Consider the following 17,136-nt stretch of genomic DNA (forward strand, 5'->3'; position numbering starts at 1 on the left):
CAAACCTCTAAACCTTCTGAGGTTCGCCCATCACTAATAATTAATGTTTGACTTTGATAAGGCTGACATTTGGTTTATAAAGGCAGACTAATAAGCTCCAAGAAGGCTCAGAAATCCTATCAAGTAATGTGTTGCATTACAAATCTTAAAAATTACTCTAAAAATTAACATAATCTACTGCTGGGCACGTTAGTATATTAATGTGATTGGAAGCGTGACCTCTTTCTGCTAACTTTCCAAGTGACCTCAGTAAATCTGTGACATTTCTACTTATGTTAGAGATAACTATTTTTTACAGACCTGTAAAAATATAAGATACAGAGAATATAGATACAAAAAAATTCTGTATTTTCAGGGCCTTAAAAATTTCTGTTACAGGCTTTTGTCTTACATGAACCTGGTTTGTATTTAATGAGTAGCCCAAAGTTTACATGTTTTACACAACTGGTTTTGTCTGGGCTTTTTTCTTTGGCTTTCCATTTCTGAGGCAGATGTTATCTTTATGGTTAAAGAGGTTTGGATCTCCCTCTGTGACATTTAAAGGGACCCAAAGCTTACTAATTTTAATTTCAGTGGCTGCAGCTAGCAAGTAGTGGGAGTTACTGACCTTGAGATGACACGCATGGAAGGACAAAGTGTAATGGGGACTTTGTCACATCTCTCTGTGTCTTTGTTAAACAGCAGCTGCAATGTGCATCTATGTCTTTTAGATGTGTTTCCCTCCCCAGCCTTGTGGACATCATCTGTATGATGTGGATGATGCAGTAGAGAATAACATACTCAGTCACACAAGGGGAAGAAAACAAGGAAGAGGAAGTAAATAAGATGAAATGAAAAGTAGGAAGCAATGTGTTTTCTGATATCTTCATGTTCCTTCAGCCTGACTCAGGGGGAAGGTTTTGCTTGCAATTCTTAATCTATTGGGAGCACAGAGCTAAAGCCAGATACAATATTAATGATAAACATTAGCCCTCAAAATTGCTAAATCTTTTTCCAGCTTTTGATGTTCTCTCTTTAATACAATGTTATTTCTTCCTGTTCCTTATCTACTCCTTGCCTTCTGTGAGCATGGGAGCCCATCTTTTTTTGAATTATGGGTCTTCATCAGCATATGGTGATTGTTGCCCTCTTCATCAAATATCCTAGGTGTCTCAGTATGCCTTAAACAGATCAAAACAAATTTTCCTCATTCTCCATCTTCTGAAATGGCTGTTGAGTACTGTACAGTTTGTCCCAGCTCCTTTGGATCTGACAGCAATTAATATATCAAGAACCATGGCGCACAGACCCAGGAGAATATGAGTGAAATCTGAAAAAAATACAGACTAAGGGGAAGAGCAAGTACAGGGAGTAATGAGGAATGATAAATTTGCAATAGAATGGAGTTATTAAGCTTCTTGTGAATATAAGTTGAATTCACTAGGTGATATTGGGTCCAAATAATTGGAGAGAATTTTTAAAATGTTGACAGTTTCATCACACACACAGACACACAGACACACACACAAACATTTTGGCAGGAGAAAGTCTGTTCAGCCTTAACTGCATTTTTCCCCAGGTGAGCTAGTGAAGAGGAAAAAAGATAAATTTCTTCCTGCAGGTCTAGGCTACTGGAGCTGCAGGGAGTTGAAGGTGTGCATCTCCTTTTTAATGTCTTGGATATTCCCCAAATGTGCCGGGCTGGCTTAGTGGCCATCTGTCTGAATTGACTGTGTTGTCCCTGGCTCCAGTGACCACCCAGCCTGAACTCTGCAAGGGGGGCTGCCTGCCTGTGGTTGGTTTCTTCCCCAAATAGCTCTGAAGTGTGGCTTGGTGTGTGCTCTAAGTAAAATTATGCTACTGTTCAGTTCTCCGCTTGATTAAAATGTATCTTTCAGCATTTAAGGGTGGGCAGTGACTTCCTGGGATTAGAAAGGGAAGTGAACTGGCTGGAAAGCAGCAAGGGAAGAAGTTGTTTACGAGTAGTGTGAGGGCAGAGTAGCATGTGTTGCTGAAATCTGGGGCTTGGCTGCATTACTCAACTCCAGTTACAGATCTGCTAAATGCTTTCTGAGTCCCGTTTTCTTTTTATTAGCACACACAAGGATGCTTTTACCAGAAGAATGATTCATCTGCTGTGGTATCCCAGATAAATTTCAGGAGAGCAGGCTCCCTTGGGCTGACAGTGTATCGTTTGCCTCAGGACAAATGCCCTCACAGCCTGTCAAGTTGGCTGAACACAGGCTTCTGAAGAATTGGACTTTTTCAACATGTAAGTTTTCACTCAGCATAACAATTTTTATTCCCACAATAAATGTTCTGAACAGCATTGGAAATCCTCTCATGGCTGTGGCTGGAGAGGCACCACCATTCACAGGAAGTACATATACTATAAACTCACAAGCACAATCACTAGTTAAGAGGTGTGTGTAAACATTAGTGAGTACACTGAGGTGTCCCTTCACTAATTTATAAAAACTGAAAACTCGGTTGTTTTGAAGGCATGAATGTTGCAGTGGCTGTCAACTTAATGAACAAGAATTGTTCTCATCTCTGTTTCTGTTTCACAAAGAAATAAGTTGATAAAAGGAACCTGTTGTAAGTCTTTTAATGACCAAATTTTAAAGCAGTCAAAACACTGTCTGATTTTAAAAGTTGGTGTTTTTTTTTTTTTGTTTGTTTGTTTTGTTTTTTCTTTCTGTTTTTAATAGATATATGTGTATGATTAGAATATGAAAAGAAAGTATTTTCAACCTCCAGAGTCATTGGAGTGGATTGTAACATTCTCTTACAAGTAGAGGACAAGATTTTGAAAGTTTGTCCCAGGCTTTGGTACAGACTTGTTTTCTGCCAGTAGCAATTAATATCATTCTCAGATGAGTCGGATAATGTTCTCAGTTGCACTGGAATCTAATCCATTTTTCTAAAACATCTAAAGATCCTTGGATGGGAAACAGTATCTGATTCAGATACTGAATCTATAGTTTCTGAAAATTTCTGTCTGTACACCTTTCTGCCTCAATATATTTGCATCTCAGAAGAAAGAAAGGAAAAGGAAAAGGAAGGAAAGGGAAAGGGAAAGGGAAAGGGAAAGGGAAAGGGAAAGGGATAAGGGAAAGGGAAAGGGAAAGGGAAAGGGAAAGGGAAAGGGAAAGGGAAAGGGGAGAAAGGAAAGGGAAAGGGAAAGGGAAAGGAAAGGGAAAGGGAAAGGAAGGGAAAGGGAAGGGAAGGGAAGGGAAAGGAAAGGGAAAGGGAAAGGGAAAGGGAAAGGGAAAGGGAAAGGGAAAGGGAAAGGGAAGGAAGGGAAGGGAAGGAAGGGAAGGGAAGGGAAAGGGAGGGAAGGGAAGGAAGGGAAGCGGAAGGGAAGGGAGGAAGGGAAGGGAAGGGAAGGGAAGGGAAGGGAAGGGAAGGGAAGGGAGGGAAGGGAAGGAAGGGAAGGGAAGGGAAGGGAAGGGAAGGGAAGGAAGGGAAGGAGGGAAGGGAGGAAGGGAAGGAAGGAGGAGGGAAGGGAAGGGAAGGGAAAGGGAAGGGCACAGGGAAGGGAAGAAAAGAACAAAAGAGAATGAGAAAAGGAAACAGCCAGAGCAGAAAGACAGAAGAAAGAAGGAGAGACAGAGAGAAGAAGACACACCCCGCAAAGATAGGAGAAGAAAGGGAAGGGGAGCAGAAGAGCCAGAAACAGAGTGACAGAGAGAGGAAGAGAAGAAGAAGGCGAGAGAAGAAGAAAGTACCAGCAGGAAGGGGAAAAAAGGAAGATAAAAGAAGGAAGAGAAGAAGGAAGATAGAAGAAAGAGAAAAGAAGAGAAAGAATGCGAGCAGAAGAAGACAGTAGGAAGAAGAATGAAGAGGAGAGTAAAAAGGAAGCGATAAGGAAAGGAGCATAAACCGAAGAGAAATAACACGGAAAAGGCAAAAACCAGACAACGACAAAAGAAGCAGGAAAAAGAAAGGAAAAGAACAGAAACTTAAAGGAAAAAACTGGGTAAGCAAAACGAAACGAAAAGAACAACAAAGGAACGGAAATAAACGAAATAAAAGCGGAAAAGCAAAAGGAAACAAGAAAAGAAAAAAAGAAAATGTGAAAAAGAAAAGAAAAGAAAAAGAAAAGAAAAAGAATAAGGAGAGAGGGGAAAAGAAAAAAAGAAAAAAGAAAAGAAAAGAAAATAGAAAAGAAAGAAGGGGAGATAGGGAACAAAGAGGAGGGGAAGAGGTAAGTAGAAGGGAACCGGAACGAAAAAAGAGGGGAAGGAAAGTGAGAAGGGAGGAGGAGAGACGGAGGGGGGGGAGAGGGGGGGGAGGGCGGGAAGGGAGGGGGGGGAGAGGGGCGGGAGGGAGGGGGGAAGAGGGGGGAGGGGGGAGTAGAAGGGGGGGACAGGGGAAAGGAGGAAGGGGGGAAGAGAGGGAGGGAGAAAGAAGAGGAGGGAAGAGAAGGGAGAAAGAGAGGAGAGAGAAAAGAAAAGAAAAAGAAAAGAAAAGGGAAAGGAAAACAAAAGAAAAGAAAAGAAAAAGAAAAGAAAGACAAGAAAGAAAAGAAAACATATTGAGTTTGAGCTGGCTAGCTTTTCTTCTGTCTTATTTGGTCATCACTAGTGCTGTGCCACACCTTCTGGCTTTTCTCCATTTTTTTTTTCCTCAGGATATTAAGAAAATGTCCAGCCTATTTTAATGGTCATAGAATGAGAAAATGAAATATCATTTTTTTGATGTAAATTAGTTATTTTCTTATGCTGAAGAAGCAGCTTTTTTGATGGCAGTGGCTTCTGGTGTATTTATGTTCCTCCACTGATCTCATCAGGGTGCCAGATGAGCCATCCTGACAGGGCCTGAACCAGCTGGGTCCAATATTAATGAGGAAAGGGACCTGTTAATTGTAGCAAGTGGTTCAGAGACCAGTGCTTCAAAGCTAATTCAGCCAGATGAGACTGAACCTCCCTGTGCACTGTTTTTCACATGATCTTTTATAATCTTTTGAAGAAAAATTCTATATAGAGACACAGAATTTTCAATGAGGTTATTTTTGCCATTAAGGATGAGCACTGTGACCTGCCATCTTCTTCTCATGAGCAGAAGACTGAATGATTAACCAGGGTTATCCCAAAAAATGATGGTTTATTTTCCAGCCATAAGATGAATTGAATCTAGACCAGAGCATGGGGGGTTTTCAATTATTTTCTGTGAACCAGTCTCCTTCAGCTTGGACTCTAAGGCAAATAACTCTCTGCTAAAGTCTATTTTGCTGTAAATTGCAGGGCTTAAACTGACATTCTGGATATTGCAGTGAACTTCTTGGTCTCTTAGGCTTGCTATTCAATACTCTCATTTTGCTTCCTTTATTCTGAGAAATATATGATGGTTATATGAAATTTTAAACTTTTGCTCAGGAACAGTGTAGAAACTCATGGTTCTCAGATGTGCAAGACATTTCTCCTCTTGTATGTCTGGTAGAGCACTCACTAGCTACTGATTTTGAGGGAAAGATCTTTGACACCAGGTAGGTCCTAGGAATTTTGGCACAAAGTCTTTTTGCTGTAAGCTAGAAAGTAATTCACTAGGAGCTGTTGTCAGCAATGCTTGTTGCAGCCCACCAAGGGGAGGTTTCTGTGAAGAAGGTCTTTGTCATCCTGGGATTCTCCTTTAGCAGTTCCAACTGTGAAGACAGCAGGGTGCTCATTGCTGCTAGGCACCATGGGGGTATGAAAAAGGGAATATCTTCTGAGCAATTTCCAGTCTTTGTTCAAAAGTTGAACAAGTATTTTCTTCATGAACATTATTTCACAGAGAAGGAAGTGATGGATCAAATATTTCTAAGTGTAGGATGCAAGTGCATCCTTTTTGAATCTTTTTCAAAATAATCAGTAATTTGGTTTACTCTCTGGGGTTTATAAAAAATAAGATAGGAAAGGAAATAATAATTTCAAAAGGTGTTTATTTTGTAAGTGTTTTATTTAAGCATGTCTGTAAATTTGGTTATCCTATTCACAAATGAAAACATTATGTGAAGGATATTGTGATTTCAGAAGAGTTTGTAAGGTACCACTAGAAGTTATTTGGACAGTTACGTTTTCTGAGGTTCCTTAAAATCCACAACTATGATTATCCTCATTAAGAGGCCTTTCCTTTCCATCTGTAGTAGTGCTCACCATAGTCTTTTTATAGCCTAAGTTTACTGACTGTGTCAATTCACTGGCAGTTGTCTTTGAGCTTCCTGTATAGTGCACACTAAATATTACTTAAGTATAAAAAACCTTGTTAATGATTTTATAGTTTTTGTTAGGAACTTATGGTTGTGAGCTACTAATATCCTAGTTCACAACTGTTATTTCTATCTCTGTCATCACTTGGCCTCTGGAATTTATATCTGTGTTTTATAAGTCAGTGTTCAGGATCTTTATTTTTATGTAGCCTTTTGCCCATTCTAGCCAGGATTATTTGTATACAAATAAAGATTTTTTCCCATTATGTGCCTATTTCTACTCATCTTTGGACAGGAACACTTAGAACATTATCAATATTACATTTCACAACTAATCATCAGCTAGTTGAAACTGGCAGATGAAAATGTTTGGTTCCATTAAGTCATCCCATTCTTTCTTCACTGGTCAATGTGTCATTTACAGCTGTGGTAAAATCACAGAATCACAGAATAATGAGGTTGGAAGAAACCTCTAAGATCATCAAGTCCAACCTATGCCCTAACACCTTAACTAGACTATAGCACCAAATGCCATGTCCAGTTTTTTTTTAAACACATCCAAAGATGGTGATTCTACCACCTCCCTGGGAAAAGCATTCCAGTACTTTATTATTCTTTTGGTGAAAAATTTCTTCCTAATATCCAACCTATCCCTTCCCTGATGTAGCGTGAGACTGTGTCCACTGGTTCTGAGGACATAATTAGTTCAAAGCATGAAGAATTTCAACAACCCATGTTCAGTAGTTATTAAGTATTGATGAAGGAATCAAAATGGACAAAGCTTTCAGCTGAAAATCTGTCACATGATGGAAAATTGTATAGGTTTTCTGAGGTTTTCAACTTTGTTGATTGCTGTTGTAGGCAGGATCTGGGACTTACTAAGGAATTTGTGGACAGAGCAACTGCATCAAAGATTCTGCAATCTTTGCATCAGGACAGCATGCTTTTTCTTTACATCTGGGATGAAATTTCCATGAAAGACATTATGATTAATGACTACAAATCTGAAAGAGATCCTGAATTACACCAAACTCCAAGGTTTGGTGTAACTCAGATTCATGGACAAGGTGACGTGAGACATACTAAAATAAAAGGAATCTTTCCCATGTTGTGGCTTCCCAGCCATTTCACAGCTTTTGGAATCAACCCCATTACACCTCTCATAACAGATTTGCATCTGCAAAAAATCACTTTCTGTCAAGTAACTGGGCTCTTATACAAAGTGTCCATTTCAACCTTGTTCCTTCAGTTTGTCTGCTCTGTGATCAATATCACAGTCTAGACCTGGATGACTGCAGAATCTGATTGCAGCTTAATTTCCCACAAGAGTAGCTAGACCTGCTGAAACAGCTTGAATATGCAGCACTGAATAAGCAGGCTGAGTGACAAATGTCCTCACACCATATTGGGAAGCCCAATTAGCAGAGTGCATCTTGCTGTGTTATTTTTCTCCCTATTGCATTTTGGAAGGATTAAGCTCTGGGACAGTCATTGTTAAGTAAAGGAAAATAACATTGGAATCTATTACTGAATAAATAAAAATCCATTACTGAATAAAGGAAACTGTAAAAGTGAATGTGGTTTTTTAAAAATTTTTCAGTTTATATAAGTGTATATAAGATTAGCTTTAAATACTTGAGGATAAACTGGCAGTATGTTAAACTCTTAACGTTTCCTAAGGGCTTTTACCCAATTCTTTGCTAGGTTTAAGTGGGGCAGTGGAAAACATTACCTTCCCTACCAATCCTTTTCATGGTCACTGTCAGGATGACACTGTCCCTACAGTGTGGTTGGAGGTGCAGCTGCCTGCAGGCAAAAAGCACTGATGAGAACAGCAAGCTCATTATTAGGTTTGACTGCATGCACTGGCTAATGAGGATGGGTAACTTCATTTCGGGTGGCATCTGCTTTTCCTAATGCCAGCAGGGTCCCTGTCTGCTCTGACTGTGAACTGTCTCCTGCAAGGCTGCACTTTGAGGCTCATCTTAGGTCAAGCCTCAGTCAACACCAGTTGACATTAAAATGCTGGGCTGTAATTTGCAGGGCTTTAAAGATGCTTCATTGTTACGTCTGTCCTTGCTGCACTCTTGGGTAGAGAGTCTGAAGGGAAAACTTGGGGCCAGTGATTGCATCCACTGTCAAAACTCAAGCCACTGGTATGTGTGAGTCAGTGAGAGAGCTCTTGGTCTGGTTTGCCAGATGAAGTGATCTTGTCCCTCCAGAGAGGTTTTGATGGATGAAGGGGAAGGTATCAGAAGCTTCTTTTCCCTGGACAGGCAGCCAGGAAGGGAAGGCAAGAGCAGGAGTGTGCCAGGGGATGTGCTCAAATGACTCACCTCTGTTAGGTATTGCCTTGGCTCCCTTCAGCAGCAAATACAAGCCAAAGTAACCTCAGGATACATTTATGCAGAAGATTGGGTTGCACACCTTATCCCACTATGGGCACTCTTGGCTGAACTAATTTCTAGGACTCAGTTTTCAGTTCTTGTGCCAGCTACCCCTGTTGAAGGTAATAAAGAACCTTCATATTACTTTACTTTTTATGCTGAGACCTAACTAATTCAGCTGTGGAGGTGTCAGTGAAAACAAGAGCAAATAAAGAAAATGGATGTGGGGAAGGAAGGGAAGTATTGAAGACAAAGGGCTTAGGTACCTCCCAACTGGGGATCACTCATACAATGGGCCATTAAAATTTAGCTGAGTCGAGTATATTGTTTTTAATTTGTATTCCCATAACATACTCTGTTATGGAGGGTGTATGCAGCAAATGCATATTAATGATGCTACACATTTGCATATTATAGATCCATAATACCAAGGGTGTAGTAAAAATCTTTATTAAAAGTGGTGACTATGCAGCAGTCAATTTTCTCTGTATCTCAACCATTTTAATGCTCTTTTTTTGCACACACACACACAGACACACACACAGAGACACACACACACTCTACAACTGATAGCTATACTACATTAAGGGACTAATGACCTGCAAAATTCCATTTATAAAAGATGAAGAAATGTTAGATTTATGTGGGGAATCATCAAATTATCTCTTCTTCTGGAAGATTTCCAGTTCTTTGTTCCTTTGTTCTAAAATTTTTAGACCAATAACCTGACAAATGCAATATAGTTAAAATATATATTTAAATCCACTTCAGATTTAGTGCCAGGAGAAGATTACCCTGAATTCAGTTTTCAGGATAGTTTGTATGGCTGAGATACATATTTCTGCTGCTCAATATTTTAACATGAAAAGTAGCCCCATCTGGGCTAGCTGTGGATTTAGTTAGCAGTCCTAAACTAAGCAAAACTTCAGTGTTACTTCAGCAGGTCTGAACAGACATATCCTTTTCTGGATTACACTTTGAACAAAATATAGCAATTTTGCCTCCCATCACTACTGTTCAAGGATGTTGCTACTGATTCAAGAGAACTTAGAAATGTGGTAAAAAATGGAGTATCCTGGTCAGTTATACTACAATATAAGCAAAAGTCTTGATTGCCATATCTCAGTCTTGGTGAATGAAGGTTTTTTATGTAAGAGTTGAAATTGTGGCCCAGATTCATAGAAACATAGAGCAGCTTGGGTTGGAAAGGACCTTAAAGATCATTTGGTTCCAAATCCCTGTCATGGGCTAGCTGGGGTACCTTCCACTAGACCAGGTTTCTTAGAGCTTCACTAAAAACCTTTGAAGTTCTCTGTAGAGGCTAAAGGCCAGGTACAGGAAAATATTTCCACTCTGTTTTGAATGAATTTTTGTGTGCTGAGGAATCACTTGTAGCTGTCTCTCACTAGAATAGAATCATGGCAAAAATGGGGAAAAGTGGACTCCAAACTCATGGTGAAAGAGGTGGATTTTGGGAGGTCTGGCTGATGGCAAAAGGCTTCTTTCTCAGAGGGCCCCACACAGTTTCCCATCAGCAGGTTTTTGTATGGACATGCAATGAGAATTAAATGGTGTCTGGGACAATACTGGGCCTGGACCTGAAGTGTTCAGCTCACTCCATCCCATCTTCTCTTTCCTAAAGAAGGTGCCACCTCTGATAACCAGAAGGAACAGGAGATGTGTGGTTCCATGATGCCAGTGGATCCTTGTCTCACTGTGGCTCCCTGCCCTCCCCTCTGTCACAGTGCAGGAGGAACCTCACAGGTCCTCTGCCTCTGTGCTGCACAGAGATTAAAAGCCCAAGCTGTCTTCCACTGTGTTCACAGGTCTTACCATTGACTACAGTGTGTGCTGGAGCATACCCTAATTTATAGAAACAAAATTATCTTTACAAACAGAAAAAGGCTAAAGCAGTGTGCTGCTCAATGCCTGTATATCCTCAGTGATACTTTCTTTAAGAACAACAAATCAGATGTTTTAGAAAACAATTTTCCAATCTTCAGATACTGTCTGACTTCATGAGTAAGATTCATATTTTCAGCTTATGCATATATCCTCATCCCTTGCTTATTAAAGCATAAAAAAAGTGAAACACTATCGGCTAAAAGCAGGTAAGGGTCTAAATTTTAAGTAAATATATTGTTCCTACTTTGCATTTATTTTTTTTAAATCTACAGGAGTGTTGCTGTAAAACTTTCAGATTTAATTTTTATCTGAAAAACAAAGAAAATGAAGAAAAATAACGAAAACCAAAAATTGTATTGTTCTTGGTAAGGAAGGATATCTCCCTGTGTGCCTGCAGCAGTTGTCCATGACTTTCCATTCCTTGGGATACCTGCAGGTATATTCAATGTATAATAGAGATGTCAGACCAGAATTATGTCAGTGAATTCTGTCCATCCATCTGCCCTGCATGAGGTTTATGTGAGGGTTAAGGTTTAAATGTCAGGGCAGTGACCAAAAAGTCATCTCAGATATATGTGGATTTACCGTTGTGTGATGTGAGGACTGAAATAGCAAAATCCACCTTGGTTTAAATTTTATTTTCACCCAAAAATATTTTTCCATTGCTGTAATCCAGCTGATTTTTTGTGAGTGAAACTAATTGGGGCAGAAGAAATATTATGAGTGGCTAGAAAAGAAATGGGTAAAATGGGTAGAGTTTTTCAGGGAAATTTAGAGGATGCAGTATGTTATTAGCCTTCCTGACAGTCCGGTGGAGGCACATACTTTACATCCTTACTTAGTTTTATTCAGTCCCATAGGGATTCTTCATGAACAAAAAGTGGAAGCAAAAAGAGAAGAGTCAAGACCTGATTATTTTTTCCTTAGTCACTCACAGGTCCAGTTGCCCCATCCTAGTCCCTTTAGACCTGAAGGGAGTTTTACCAGTGACGTTAATGGGAACAGGATCTGGCCCAGTAGCTGGCTATTTTGGAATGTCTTCTGTGGCCCTTACTGCATTGTTGCCGAGAGTACAGAACATCCTTGCCTCCTGTTTTTCACTCCTTACTATTTCCTCAGAATACTTAGGCAGAGAGTGACTGTAAATGCTTAACCTTTGTCAATGGCAGCCGTTCAACTGAGTTTGGCTGCCTCCTCTATTTCCTTGTGGACACTGATTTAAGAATCCATCCAAAACATTTGTTCAGAAGGATATGACTAACATGAGAATCTGTCACTGTGTAAACACAGTGACCAAAAACTATTTGGCAGTGGTTTGGATCTGCTGGCTAATAACTGGGTATTTACATTTGATTTAACAGCACCGGTTGTGATGATCTAATGTTGCTTAGTTTTTTTTGTGGATAGCTCATCAGATTTTTTTCATTTTACAATGATTCAGCATAATAATATGAGAGATAAAGAACATATAAAGAAAAGTACATATTTCAGTAAGTAATTTAGAATTTCGGTTAGGACCACATTGGGAATGATGTGCTGAGCTCACACCAGAAAAGCAACGCCTACATTTACTGGAAATATTGCAGAAAGAGTGAGTGAAGTCATTGAAAACAAATTGCCATTCCCTTCCTAAATAGGCTTGGGCTGGAAAATGGTCCTCTGGGCTGTGACCAGATTTAGCCTTAACAGCCAATTTGCCCCAGAGAAACTGAGCAAATTCTCTTGGGAAACCAATCTGAAAAATATGGATGAGAATTTTTGAAAAGAGGAGTGATACAAGAATATAACACAGTCAAAAATATATCAAAAGCCATAAACTATTTTCCATTCTTTGGGCAGTTTCAGAAGAGCACATTCATCTATTAATACTTTTATCACTGCAGCAGGTATAAGGTTACACTGATCCAACTGGGTCAAAAGTTAAGTGAACAACACCTGTATCACTGCCTGACTGAAATACACATTACTCACTATCAAGAAAGTTATAAAGTCTGTGAAACCTTAATGATACAGATCCAAGTACATATTGATAAGCTTGAAGGACGTATGACTTTATTAACTTGTGTACCTTCCACTGGCATTGTTTTCAGAGTGTTGTAAAAGAGTAGGGAAATATTGTGCAATAGTTGGCATGAACAAATTTGCTTTTGATTCTCCTCCAAAAAACTTCTGCTGTTGAAGAGGTTATGAACATGTTTGAGGACAAGATCTTTTCCTGTCCACTCAAGCAGTACCCAGTTATTTTGTTTGCAAAAAGCAGAAAAATTCTCATTTTCCCCCACACACACATGCCTCAGATCACCCCAACAGATCTGAAGAGATATGGAAAGTCCAATATTGTGGTCTGAGAACCACAGGAATGACAGACTTTTCCACAAGCTTTCTAAATCTAATAATGGCAAAGATGATTCTGTGCACAGAACCATCACCATGGATAGGCCTCCTGGTGCTCAGTACCTTTGGCTTTTCACATTTGTAATCCTTTATTTTGTTCCTTGATAACTGGTGAAAAAAAATTATGTGACATATACTTTCAGCTTAGGTTAGATCTCACCCTGGCACATTCACTTCTGTGCAGTACATTTCTTCTTTTAAATCTTTCATTTCACACTGACAAGCATTTTAGCTAGAAAGCTGTGAGATGCTATGATAGAATCATAGAAATTAGGAGTCATCAAATCCATCCTTGTGCCTTAGGGGAGGAGAAAGTAAAGAGATGACAGAAGACCAGAAAAGAGCAATACTGTGCTACACAAATGTTCATTGTTACCAGCCAAGTAACTGCAGATGGGACCAGTATATACGTTTTGTTTGTTTATTTGTTTTGGTTTTGTTTTTATGGTTTTTTTTTTATTTCTGACAATTCACTCTAAAAATTAAAATCTGCTATATAATTTCTTTCTATGATTTTTTAAAAAATATTTTACTTCAGTCTATAATCCTTGCTTCCTGCATGGATCTCCAAGAGGACAGCTATAGCTTCTGGGCTCAGCTGCCACTTACAATGTGTAGATCCTTCTATGTCCAAGAAACAATGACAGGCCTCTGTTTTGGAGACTTGAATATTTCTAAAATTAGCAGGGGTGGAGTTTGATATCTGTGGGGAAATTTGGTAGGGAGAAAGGGAGGAGAGGAATACAGAACACTCGTACCCTAGTGTGAAACTTATTTTTCATTGAAATCCCTCTGTCGCTGTCTTTCCTTGGCAGAGCTGGCCAAGTCACCTAGCAACAATGAGTCTTTGTTGCCAATGTCACCTTTTTATTATTTCTCCACTCGCTGTGATGGTAATAAAAGACTGCTTCAGAAAGAAAAATATTCTCAAGATCTTGCCCTGCAGTGTTCTGGAGATGTGATTAACTTTCCATAGATATAGACAGCTCCAAACTCATTCAAAGCAAGGGCCTTGAGACTAGATTTTGAATATTTTGGATATTTTCCAAGGCAAAAATGAAACAGAAGCCTCTGGATGTTCTGCATGCACACTGCAGCAGTAGTGGGCTGTCATTCCCAGGGGCTGGACACGCCTTTCATCCTGCCCTTAATAGCACTCCCCAAAGAGGTGGCTTTATCTCTCCCACCTCATTCCTCTTCCTAACCTGAGCTGTGAATGTTCTTACCTTCCCATCTGGAGGCTCTACTGTTCCCTGGCATTGCAGATAAACAGGCACAGCACTTCCAGCATGGTAGTTAACCGGGTTAGAGCAGGCTGGGGACTGCCTGTGAGAGCTTCTCCACCAATAAATCAGAAGGGTGGTAAAGATTTCCAGTTTGGATGCAGTGATGAACAGCTGTGGGGAGTAAATGTCTCAGCTGGAACAGCTGGAGCTGAAGGAGGATGTGTGACTGTGTCCTGAGACAGCCAGTCAGTCTCAGACAGCTACGTAACAGGAGTAACTGAGCTGTGCTTATACAATTTCCAGGCACTTAAACAAAGGTATTACCCCAAAACCTGCCTCAGTCACCATTAAAATACTAGAGCGTCTTGCCATCTGTTCCCCAATTAGAAAACAAACATGTCTAATTAACCTCTCTTTATTTTCTGTCTCAGATACCCAGAAAAAGAGTAAAAGATGTCTTAGAAGCTGATTGTGGAGAGGAGCTCTAAATACACTGTTGCAAATACAAAATTACTCCCTTAAAAGAAAAAAAATGTATAAAAAGCTAAAAATTTCGCAAGACCTAGTCACAAGGCCAAGAACAGCTCTAGTAAATCGTAACGAGCAAAAATAAATCCAGATGAGTCTTTTTCAGAAAAACCCAAGAAACAAAATAGCCAAGAACCTCATGTGCAAACACTACACCCGTAGAAGGTGAAGGGTCCTTATTATACTCTGCTACCAGTTTATCTCAAGCTTCAGATGAAAGTATCTTGAACAGGGGTAACACCTGATAAACATTTACCTTATTTAATTTATTAATATTTGTGGGGGACTTTTTTTTTATATGCAGGCCATGTGTATGATTTCCAAAAAAAGCAATAGGTTACTATGCTTCCAGTTCTATATTGAAGACTTTCTGAAGTCTGAAATATTTCTCGAACTCCCTCAACTGCTATAGGCAGAGGCTGTAAGCCAGCTGGTAACATCAGTCTGATACATCCCATTAGGGAGGCTTGCTTTCCAGCTGCCAATAATTTTTCATATCTTTAATGAACTGGTGTTTAATACTCTACATTAGGTGCCTCTTTCAAATGTTTTTTTGTTTGTTTGTTTTTCCTAAATAGAAGCTAGTTTAATGAATGAAGTTGGGGGAAAAAACCCAACAAAACAAAACAAACAAACCAGAGGTGGTTCAGTTTGGTTTTGTTGTAGTTAAAGGGAAAAAAAGAAAGAAAAAAAAAAGGTGGAGAAGTTGTTTCTTGAAATTTCTAATGCTTCATGGTTCAGAGTAAGGTTTTGACTTTTAGAAACACTTAACACTTGTTTTGTGGCCAGGCTTTGGCAATGTCCACAAGAGCAGCCCACATTTTCATTCAATGCATTTGTTTATGTGTCAGTCTGCTATAAAGCCAATCTCTGCAAAACCCTCTGAAAAAGCTTCAGGTTCTCCTTCAGGGCTCTTCATAGAAAGGATGACAATCACCTACCACTATCAGTTTCTGCTTTAAGCTTAGTGGCAGAGGCAGATCTCAGGTTTCCAACTCCCCAGTGATTTGTGTGGGTGTCAGCATTTCTCTGTGCAATAGAAAGTCTACAAAGTCTATCCTTTTTCCTCATTTGATAACTGAAAAACTTGGAAAATTACATTTTTAGGAATACACAAAGGGAGTATGGATGCAATTTCAAGGCATGTAATAAAAATTCAGATTTAAGGCTGTCTTAGTGATCTTAATTCAACCCTATTATGCATATTGATACAATAATAAAAAAAGTCTTTACACCTAATTTTTTTCATGCCAAAGATGGTGTGATATTCATTATATAAAATGTGTATGCTCAGGACCATATAGCAAAAGAAGAATCCTTAGAAGAGATACAGGTCAAAGGACTGGGACATGGAATAAGGAGGAGACCTACAAAATATTAACACCTGATCGGGGTAGATGTTTCAAGAAATGGAAAGATATAAATAGAAGGAAAATAGGCATTGTGTGCTAAAGACACATACCACTGTGCACAGACATATCTCTCTGCTCCTCTTCTTGATTCTCTCTGCATGGGAGGTGATTTTACAGAGGATGTAATTGCTGTTTCCTGGTTACTTGGGCATTGGCACTCCCACACCACATTTGCAGACACAAGCCTTTCAATTCAGCATTCACTTTCTGTTTCAGAAGGCACTTCAAATGAAGATTTACATTCAGAAGCATGATGAAACAAATAGGGACAGTTTTCTTTAGCATCATTTGTGTAAAATATTGCCACAGGGACAGAAAAATTACCTTGATCATGAAATAATGTCTGAGATGGATTATATCACACAGTTCTCTCCCTTTGGCAATGTTTTACTGATGCTCCCTTGAAAACCAGTCAGAATTTACATCCTCTATATGCATTCATATACACATATTATATTCAATTGTCTGTCTTTAAAGCAAAATATATTTTTTAAACCTGTAAAATTATGGATATAATTTTGCATCTGCACTTAGCTGGTGTAATTTAGGTCCCTGGAACAGGTAGTAAGACTGCACCCTATATTACTGAGATATAAAATACAGTAGGTGAAAAAATACCTCATTGATGTCATAGCATATATTTAATATATTATGGAAAGCAGAGCTTACTCTCCTGTATTGTTTGATGCCAGGAGAAAGAAAAAATATCATTCTCGCTCATAAAATTTCAGCAATGCTACTTTCTCTGTGTCCCAGACCTACAATGTCACAAAATTGGTACCTCTTGCCTCTTATGGTTCTTACTAATAATTAAATCTCTTCATGACATAAACCAAGAACTGCCAAGAACCACACTGTGCTTTGTGTTCCCCTAATGGAAAGGAGATATCAGGAGCAAAAGAAACTTAATTGAAGCACTCTGCTTTCTTGATTGTTCTTGGGCAGCAGAGTAGCCCTTTGTATGTGTGGATAACCAGGCAGAACATTCCTGAGGCTGCTGTAATTTATGCAAGGTATTGGACTGACATCTGGCTGTTTCCAGACTCCAGGGGAAGATATAAGTGGCTCAAAGCCAGTTTTGCCTGTTCTAGTGATGAGAGCAGCTCAGAAAA

At 39.3% G+C, this 17,136-nt stretch overlaps 1 long non-coding RNA gene across 1 annotated transcript in view; it reads left to right on the forward strand.

Annotated features, from left to right (window-relative positions):
* The window catches only part of LOC108961996 (uncharacterized), a 190,744-nt gene that overhangs the window by 65,626 nt on the left and 107,982 nt on the right, over positions 1-17,136 (forward strand). The gene's annotated exons all lie outside the window — the stretch shown is intronic.

The sequence above is a fragment of the Serinus canaria genome, chromosome 2, assembly GCF_022539315.1.
Source record: "Serinus canaria isolate serCan28SL12 chromosome 2, serCan2020, whole genome shotgun sequence".
In the NCBI taxonomy this organism is placed as follows: Eukaryota; Metazoa; Chordata; class Aves; order Passeriformes; family Fringillidae; genus Serinus; species Serinus canaria.